At 40.2% G+C, this 10,465-nt stretch overlaps 1 pseudogene; it reads right to left on the reverse strand.

Annotated features, from left to right (window-relative positions):
- Window positions 229-1,097, reverse strand: Gm35781 (predicted gene, 35781; annotated as a pseudogene).

Raw genomic sequence — 10,465 nt, forward strand, 5'->3', positions numbered from 1 at the left:
TGAAAAGAATAGATAACAAGGATTGGCCTCAATCAATTATAAGGTTTGAATTTATAGTTAAATACTTTCCCATGGAGAGAACCCCATGACCAAATGAGTTCAACATTGAACGCTATCAATCATTTATAAAGAAAAACAGTGTCAATGTTACACACACACAGTCAGAAGATGAAGGAGAGTGGACAAATTTCAAACCTATTCCTTGAGGTCAGCATTATCTTTTTTTTTTTTTTTTCCACAAGTTAAATGGACGTCTAATACACTGTCAGGACTAGAAGCACAGAGAGTCAAGGGTTGTGGGATTGACAATAATGTTGAGGTTACATTTTTCAAGGAAGCTCCCGTCCTTCCTTCTCCGGCTTCCTTGGAGCTGGTCTCGGCCAGCCATCCACTCGCCGCTGCGCTTGCAGTGATCACATCTTCTCATTGCACCCCACCTCCGATGGCACTGTTTCCCACTAAGACTCATCCCACTCAAGGTATAGGAGCCCACAGAAGTGAGAACGGCAAACTCGTGAGAAAGAACTCGAAGGGCCAAGGGCTCTGTTCTGAGCGTCTGCTCACACGGACCTTCTATTTGTTCATATTAGTAAATTGGAATAATAGAAATGAAAGCTACTTTAATGAAAAAGAAACTCAGGGGTGAGATCATTAAATATAACTACTGGAATTTTAAATATAAATATCATGTGCTCCCGGATCAGTATCAGGCAGAAGCTAAACTATTATCTAGATTCCTGGTCTCAGAGAAAAAGGGTCAGAGACAAAGAAGGCTTCATATCATTAGGTCCATTTGCAAACAGCCAAGGGCCTTCAGGAGACCCACACTAGTCTTTCTTTTTATCCGATACTTCTGTTGGTCCTTTTGCGGGTAATCCATTAGTACCTGCACCCTTGCAGTCTACCTTGCTCATGTTCTTATCGCCGGATTGCTGGATGGCTTTTTTTAGGTCATATGTGTCTGATCACAGGGTATATGTATGGCTCCAGGAACTTTTTGAAGATCTGGACTGGAATGACAATGCAAGGAGTGCACACCATCGTCGCAGGCTGGAGCTCCGAAACACTACCAAGACGCCCAGGGCAATGGCCGAACTGAGGTCAGCTTTATCTTGAGATCAAAACCAAAACTTGCCATTGAAAACAAAGCAAAAAGAAAACCATAGATAAATATCACAAAAATTAATGTAAACATTTGAACAATAGCTTAGCAAATCAAACCCCAAAACACAGAAAAGGGGAAATAATGTTATGACCAAATGGAGCTCGCCAGAACAATGTGACACTAGTTTGACATTTCAAAATCGATATGATTTTTGTTATATATTTTTAAAGATTTATTTATTATATGTAAGTACACTGTAGCTGTCTTCAGGTACACCAGAAGAGGGAGTCAGATCTCATTACGGATGGTTGTGAGCCACCAGGTGTTTGCTGGGATTTGAACTCAAGACCTTCAGAAGAGCAGTCGGAGCTCTTAACCACTGAGCCATCTCTCCAGCCCCTGATTTTTGTTATATTAGCAAACTAATATAAAAGAGAAAACTGTGTAATCAACTCAATAATGAATTCAGAAAAGCATTTTAAAAGTTGAGTCATTTTTTTATTTACAAAATATAACTTCTCAACAAAATAGAAAAAAAACATCTATGAATGGTTATCACCCACTATGACCTTTGATGAACTCTCTTATCTAAGAATGTAGATCAGGGCACTAACATGCATCTTATCTGTCCTCAACAGTGCACCAATGGCTCTAATCAATGCAAGAGACCAGTAAAGAGAACCAAGAAGCATCTGTTTAGGAAGAAAGAAGTAAAACCCCTTTTTATTCATCGAGGATATGACAATATAGAAGACTCTGGGATATATATAAACTTCCTGGAACTGACAGTATCAGAATAGCTGAAAAATGTAATGTATTATATTTCTATGTGCCAGCCTCAAATGATCATAAGTAGAATTTAATGATAATTCCATTTACAACAGTATCAGCATGCAAAACAATAAGAGATAAATGAAAATATGTGCAAGGTGTGCACACTGGAATTATAAAACATTATTATTAGATATGAAAGATTAAATTATTCACCGGTTAAGACCTCTTCTGGTTAAGACATTACTTTTCTACAATTTGTTGTAGAGATTTAATGCAATTGGTATCAAAATCATGACAGAATTTTTTCTTTCAGTATAAAATTCATATAGCAATAAAAAGAATTGAGAATACCCAGCAAAGGAGCTTTGAAAGAGAGCTAAGACAGGAGGACAGCTAACAATAGCTGACTTCATGACTTACACAACTGTACATTCTCTAGTCTTCATTTCTGAGTCATGTCAAAAATCTGATTTTAAAATAACTGCAAATTTACTTTCACCTGATACTTTTGCTCCTAACAACAGGAAGGATTCTAACACTCAGGCGGTTTTATTTATTTAAAGTATGTTTTTACTTAATAAGTCGTTGATAATTTCATACATTATATATTGATCATATGTTTTGATCTCCCCCCAGATTCATCATACCTAACTTTGTGTCCTTACTTTATTTTATGCTTTGTTTTGTTTTTTAAACTTATCTATCAAGTCCAGTTAGCACTGCCCGTAGAATACTCTCGGTGTGTGTCCTTCCGGTGAAACGTGTTAGGCTTATCAAAGACAGCGTCCTTGAAAAAAACTGACTCTCCCCCTCCCTTCCATTATCAGTTGGCCAAAGCCCCTCACCTGGGAGCAGAACTTCACTCATGATCACTTCTCCACTTTTCTTCTCCATCATGGGATTCTGAGTGGTCTGATCTTGTTCGGGTCACAATGGAGTTTATATAGGCAACTCTTCTGTTGTTTCTGGAAAACATTCTTTCCTTTGACTCGTTCTATCTCCTGGTTCTTACAGTCTTTCTGACCCATCTTTTTGTAATGATGCTAAGCACTGGGACCAAGGGGTAAGACATCAGTGTTCCTATGTTCACTCTGAAGTCATCTGTTCAGTTGTGGGCCAGGTACTCTCTACTGCTAAAAGAACCTTCTCTCATGAAATTGAAAACCATGCACTACTCTATCAGTATAATAGGAAGTTGTTAGGAGTCAGTTAATTTAATACTTTGCTCCATTAACAGAGTTAAGAGTAGTAGGTTCTACTCTAGGACCTTTCCAGCCGTACATTCTCAGCCCCAATACCTGTACTGGCACAGGTTCCATTTTGAGGAGCATACCTTAAATAGAGTCAGAAGGTGTTTGGTTGCTTGCATGGCACTCATGCCACTATTGCATCAGTGGGCGTGTCTCGACAGGCCAGTTGCCACTGCAACTTGCAGGTTTCAGAGCTGGAGGAGATTGATGGACACTTTTATCCTCTGGTAGTATGCACAGCACCTTCCAGAACTGTAATAGCTAACCACTAGAAGTGAGGCATCCAAGAAAGGACCAGCTTAATTTCTTTATGATTCAACTTCACCAATAGGGTCTGGAAGGTAACTAAAGCCATGGCATTAGTCAATAATATCTGAGGTTCCAGGGGTCCTTACTGACCAACAACTGCAATTAGAGGAAACCTATTCCTGGCCTTGAACTTTTCACTTGTTAGCCTGTGGTATTTAGTAGGGGTATTAATGTCCTGTTCTATAAACTGCTCTAATGGTGTCTGTGTTCACATTTAAGAAACTTTGGCAGTAGCAGTTTTTCACAGGACTCTCATGAGCTCTTCAGTGTTAATTATACCCCTCCGTATTTTTTTCTCTTCACCTTCCCTTACATTCTCCACACCCCATCTAACCCTTCCTGACTCACGATTCCCCTTCCCCTTTTTTATATTACTGCATTCTATCTTTCTTTGCTTGAAACTTCCCCCATGGCCCATTACCCAGAATCCTGCTGCCAGCCCCATCCCTCCTCATACTCCACCACCACTGTTGCACAATGTCTAATATTTTTTTAAATGGCTACCATGAAAGGGGCCTTGGAGCACCAAGAACAGGCTGGGTTCTGAGGTTAAAATTTTAGTAGCTCAGCTAGGGCAAGCCTGTCAAAAATTATTTTTAATATATGTATTGAGTTGACATAATATATGGCTAGTCTCTTGTTCATAGCCTTTCTTTTGGATTTAGGTCCTTGTATATTTTACTCCTATCCCATCAGCATTAAAAACATATATCTTATTATCTTGTTCCTCAAAGATACACAAGATAATTCATTCCATAATATTTCACAATACATTTTATTTTTTTTTTTTTTTTTTTTTTTTTCATTTTTTTTTTATTAGGTATTTAGCTCATTTACATTTCCAATGCTATACCAAAAGTCCCCCTTACCCACCCACCCCCACTCCCCTACCCACCCACTCCCCCCCTTTGGCCCTGGCGTTCCCCTGTACCGGGGCACACAAAGTCTGCGTGTCCAATGGGCCTCTCTTTCCAGTGATGGCCGACTAGGCCATCTTTTGATACATATGCAGCTAGAGTCAAGAGCTCAGGGGTACTGGTTAGTTCATAATGTTGTTCCACCTATAGGGTTGAAGATCCCTTTAGCTCCTTGGGTACTTTCTCTAGCTCCTCCATTGGGAGCCCTGTGATCCATCCATTAGCTGACTGTGAGCATCCACTTCTGTGTTTGCTAGGCCCCGGCATAGTCTCACAAGAGACAGCTACATCTGGGTCCTTTCAGTAAAATCTTGCTAGTGTATGCAATGGTGTCAGCATTTGGAAGCTGATTATGGGGTGGATCCCTGGATATGGCAGTCTCTACATGGTCCATCCTTTCATCTCAGCTCCATACTTTGTTTCTGTAACTCCTTCCATGGGTGTTTTGTTCCCACTTCTAAGGAGGGGCATAGTGTCCACACTTCAGTCTTCATTTTTCTTGAGTTTCATGTGTTTAGGAAATTGTATCTTATATCGTGGGTATCCTAGGTTTTGGGCTAGTATCCACTTATCAGTGAGTACATATTGTGTGAGTTCCTTTGTGATTGTGTTACCTCACTCAGGGATGATGCTCTCCAGGTCCATCCATTTGGCTAGGAATTTCATAAATTCATTCTTTTTAATAGCTGAGTAGTACTCCATTGTGTAGATGTACCACATTTTCTGTATCCATTCCTCTGTTGAGGGGCATCTGGGTTCTTTCCAGTTTCTGGCTATTATAAATAAGGCTGCTATGAACATAGTGGAGCATGTGTCCTTCTTACCAGTTGGGGCTTCTTCTGGATATATGCCCAGGAGAGGTATTGCTGGATCCTCCGGTAGTACTATGTCCAATTTTCTGAGGAACCGCCAGACTGATTTCCAGAGTGGTTGTACAAGCCTGCAATCCCACCAACAATGGAGGAGTGTTCCTCTTTCTCCACATCCTCGCCAGCATCTGCTGTCACCTGAATTTTTGATCTTAGCCATTCTCACTGGTGTGAGGTGGAATCTCAGGGTTGTTTTGATTTGCATTTCCCTGATGATTAAGGATGTTGAACATTTTTTCAGGTGCTTCTCTGCCATTCGGTATTCCTCAGGTGAGAATTCTTTGTTCAGTTCTGAGCCCCATTTTTTAAGGGGGTTATTTGATTTTCTGAGGTCCACCTTCTTGAGTTCTTTATATATGTTGGATATTAGTCCCCTATCTGATTTAGGATAGGTAAAGATCCTTTCCCAGTCTGTTGGTGGTCTTTTTGTCTTATAGACAGTGTCTTTTGCCTTGCAGAAACTTTGGAGTTTCATTAGGTCCCATTTGTCAATTCTCGATCTTACAGCACAAGCCATTGCTGTTCTGTTCAGGAATTTTTCCCCTGTGCCCATATCTTCAAGGCTTTTCCCCACTTTCTCCTCTATAAGTTTCAGTGTCTCTGGTTTTATGTGAAGTTCCTTGATCCACTTAGATTTGACCTTAGTACAAGGAGATAAGTATGGATCGATTCGCATTCTTCTACATGATAACAACCAGTTGTGCCAGCACCAATTGTTGAAAATGCTGTCTTTCTTCCACTGGATGGTTTTGGCTCCCTTGTCGAAGATCAAGTGACCATAGGTGTGTGGGTTCATTTCTGGGTCTTCAATTCTATTCCATTGGTCCACTTGTCTGTCTCTATACCAGTACCATGCAGTTTTTATCACAATTGCTCTGTAGTAAAGCTTTAGGTCAGGCATGGTGATTCCACCAGAGGTTCTTTTATCCTTGAGAAGAGTTTTTGCTATCCTCGGTTTTTTGTTATTCCAGATGAATTTGCAAATTGCTCCTTCTAATTCGTTGAAGAATTGAGTTGGAATTTTAATGGGGATTGCATTGAATCTGTAGATTGCTTTTGGCAAGATAGCCATTTTTACAATGTTGGTCCTGCCAATCCATGAGCATGGGAGATCTTTCCATCTTCTGAGATCTTCTTTAATTTCTTTCTTCAGGGACTTGAAGTTTTTATCATACAGATCTTTCACTTCCTTCGTTAGAGTCACGCCGAGATATTTTATATTATTTGTGGCTATTGAGAAGGGTGTTGTTTCCCTAATTTCTTTCTCAGCCTGTTTATTCTTTGTGTAGAGAAAGGCCATTGACTTGTTTGAGTTAATTTTATATCCAGCTACTTCACCGAAGCTGTTTATCAGGTTTAGGAGTTCTCTGTTGGAATTTTTAGGGTCACTTATATATACTATCATATCATCTGCAAAAAGTGATATTTTGACTTCCTCTTTTCCAATTTGTATCCCCTTGATCTCCTTTTGTTGTCGAATTGCTCTGGCTAATACTTCAAGTACTATGTTGAAAAGGTAGGGAGAAAGTGGGCAGCCTTGTCTAGTCCCTGATTTTAGTGGGATTGCTTCCAGCTTCTCTCCATTTACTTTGATGTTGGCTACTGGTTTGCTGTAGATTGCTTTTATCATGTTTAGGTATTGGCCTTGAATTCCTGATCTTTCCAGAACTTTTATCATGAATGGGTGTTGGATCTTGTCAAATGCTTTTTCTGCATCTAACGAGACGATCATGTGGTTTTTGTCTTTGAGTTTGTTTATATAATGGATTACATTGATGGATTTTCGTATATTAAACCATCCCTGCATCCCTGGAATAAAACCTACTTGGTCAGGATGGATGATTGCTTTAATGTGTTCTTGGATTCGGTTAGCGAGAATTTTATTAAGAATTTTTGCATCGATGTTCATAAGAGAAATTGGTCTGAAGTTCTCTATCTTTGTTGGATCTTTCTGTGGTTTAGGTATCAGAGTAATAGTGGCTTCATAAAATGAGTTGGGTAGAATACCTTCTACTTCTATCTTGTGAAAAAGTTTGTGCAGAACTGGGGTTAGATCTTCTTTGAAGGTCTGATAGAACTCTGCACTAAACCCGTCTGGTCCTGGGCTTTTTTTGGCTGGGAGACTATTAATAACTGCTTCTATTTCTTTAGGGGATATGGGACTGTTTAGAAGGTCAACTTGATCCTGATTCAACTTTGGTACCTGGTATCTGTCCAGAAATTTGTCCATTTCATCCAGGTTTTCCAGTTTTGTTGAGTATAGCCTTTTGTAGAAGGATCTGATTGTGTTTTGGATTTCTTCAGGATCTGTTGTTATGTCTCCCTTTTCATTTCTGATTTTGTTAATTAGGATTTTGTCCCTGTGCCCTTTAGTGAATCTAGCTAAGGGTTTATCTATCTTGTTGATTTTCTCAAAGAACCAACTCCTCGTTTGGTTAATTCTTTGAATAGTTCTTCTTGTTTCCACTTGGTTGATTTCACCCCTGAGTTTGATTATTTCCTGCCGTCTACTCCTCTTGGGTGAATTTGCTTCCTTTTTTTCTAGAGCTTTTAGATGTGTTGTCAAGCTGCTAGTATGTTCTCTCTCCCGTTTTTTCTTGAAGGCACTCATAGCTATGAGTTTCCCTCTTAGAAATGCTTTCATTGTGTCCCAAAGGTTTGGGTACGTTGTGGCTTCATTTTCATTAAACTCTAAAAAGTCTTTAATTTCTTTCTTTATTCCTTCCTTGACCAAGGTATCATTGAGAAGAGTGTTGTTCAGTTTCCATGTGAATGTTGGCTTTCTGTTATTTATTTTGTTATTGAAGATCAGCCTTAGTGCATGGTGATCTGATAGGATACATGGGACAATTTCAATATTTTTGAATCTGTTGAGGCCTGATTTGTGACCTATTATGTGGTCAATTTTGGAGAAGGTACCATGAGGTGCTGAGAAGAAGGTATATCCTTTTGTTTTAGGATAAAATGTTCTGTAGATATCTGTCAGATCCATTTGTTTCATCACTTCTGTTAGTTTCAGTGTGTCCCTGTTTAGTTTCTGTTTCCATGATCTGTCCATTGGTGAAAGTGGTGTGTTGAAGTCTCCCACTATTATTGTGTGAGGCGCAATGTGTGCTTTGAGCTTTACTAAAGTTTCTTTAGTGAATGTGGCTGCTCTTGTATTTGGAGCATAGATATTCAGAATTGAGAGTTCCTCTTGGAGGATTTTACCTTTGATGAGAATGAAGTGTCCCTCCTTGTCTTTTTTGATGACTTTGGGTTGGAAGTCAATCTTATCAGATATTAGGATGGCTACTCCTGCTTGTTTCTTCATACCATTTGCTTGGAAAATTGTTTTCCAGCCTTTCATTCTGAGGTAGTGTCTATCTTTTTCTCTGAGATGAGTTTCCTGTAAGCAGCAAAATGTTGGGTCTTGTTTGTGTAACCAGTTTGTTAGTCTATGTCTTTTTATTGGCGAGTTGAGACCATTGATGTTAAGAGATATTAAGGAAAAGTAATTGTTGCTTCCTGTTATTTTAGTTGTTAAAGGTGGCATTCTGTTCTTGTGGCTGTCTTCTTTTAGGTTTGTTGAGGGATTACCTTCTTGTTTTTTCTAGGGCGTTGTTCCCGTTCTTGTATTGGTTTTTTTCTGTTATTATCCTTTGAAGGGCTGGATTCGTGGAGAGATAATGCGTGAATTTGGTTTTGTCGTGGAATACTTTGGTTTCTCCCTCTATGATAATTGAGAGTTTGGCTGGGTATAGTAGCCTGGGCTGCAGTTTGTGTTCTCTTAGTGTCTGTATAACATCTGTCCAGGCTCTTCTGGCTTTCATAGTCTCTGGTGAAAAATCTGGTGTAATTCTGATAGGCTTGCCTTTATATGTTACTTGACCTTTTTCCCTTACTGCTTTTAGTATTCTATCTTTATTTAGTGCATTTGATGTTCTGATTATTATGTGTCGGGAGGAATTTCTTTTCTGGTCCAGTCTATTTGGAGTTCTGTAGGCTTCTTGTATGTTCATATGCATCTCATTCTTTAGATTTGGGAAGTTTTCTTCAATAATTTTGTTGAAGATGTTTGCTGGACCTTTGAGTTGAAAATCTTCATTCTCATCCACTCCTATTATCCGTACGTTTGGTCTTCTTATTGTGTCCTGGATTTCCTGGATATTTTGAGTTAGGATCTTTTTGCATTTTCCATTTTCTTTGATTGTTGTGCCGATGTTCTCTATGGAATCTTCTGCACCTGAGATTCTCTCTTCCATCTCTTGTATTCTGTTGCTGATGCTCAAATCTATGGTTCCAGATTTCTTTCCTAGGGTTTCTATCTCTAGTGTTGCCTCGCTTTGAGTTTTCTTTATTGTGTCTACTTCCCTTTTTAGGTCTAGTATGGTTTTGTTCATTTCCATCACCTGTTTGTATGTTTTTTCCTCTTTTTCTGTAAGGACTTCTACCTGTTTGATTGTGTTTTCCTGTTTTTCTTTAAGGACTTGTAACTCTTTAGCAGTGTTCTCCTGTATTTCTTTAAGTGAGTTATTAAAGTCCTTCTTGATGTCCTCTACCATCATCATGAGATATGCTTTTAAATCTAGGTCTAGGTTCTCAGGTGTGTTGGGGTTCCCTGGACTGGGCGAAGTGGGTGTGCTGGGTTCTGGTGATGGTGAGTGGTCTTGGTTCCTGTTAGTAAGATTCCTCCGTTTACCTTTCGCCATCTGGTAATCTCTGGAGTTAGTAGTTATAGTTGACTCTGTTTAGAGATTGTTCTTCTGGTGATTCTGTTACCGTCTATCAGCAGACCTGGGAGACAGATTCTCTCCTCTGAGTTTCAGTGCTCAGAGCACTCTCTGCTGGCAAGCTCTCTTACAGGGAAGGTGCGCAGATATCTTGTATTTGGACCTCCTCCTGGCCGAAGAAGAAGGCCCAAAACAGGACCTTTCTCAGACAGTGTGTTGCTTTGGCAGTTCCCAGGTGGTACAGACTCTCACCTAAGCAGACTAAATTCCTAAGTTCCTTGGAGTCCCGGGACCAAGATGGCAACCGCTGCTGCTGTGGCTTAGGCCGCCTCCCCAGCCGGGTGGGCACCTGTCCTCCGGTCCGGAAGGTGGCCGGCTGTCCCCGGCCCACACAGGGTGCTGCCTCAGCGCCTCTGTGCTTCTGCCTGTTCCAGAAGCTGTCAGGTTCTCTGGCGCACCCTCTCCCCTGTTCAGACTAATTTCCTAAGTTCGGCGGGTCCCGGACCAAGATGGCGACCGCTGCTGCTGT

The sequence above is a fragment of the Mus musculus genome, chromosome 19, assembly GCF_000001635.26.
Source record: "Mus musculus strain C57BL/6J chromosome 19, GRCm38.p6 C57BL/6J".
In the NCBI taxonomy this organism is placed as follows: domain Eukaryota; kingdom Metazoa; phylum Chordata; class Mammalia; order Rodentia; family Muridae; genus Mus; species Mus musculus.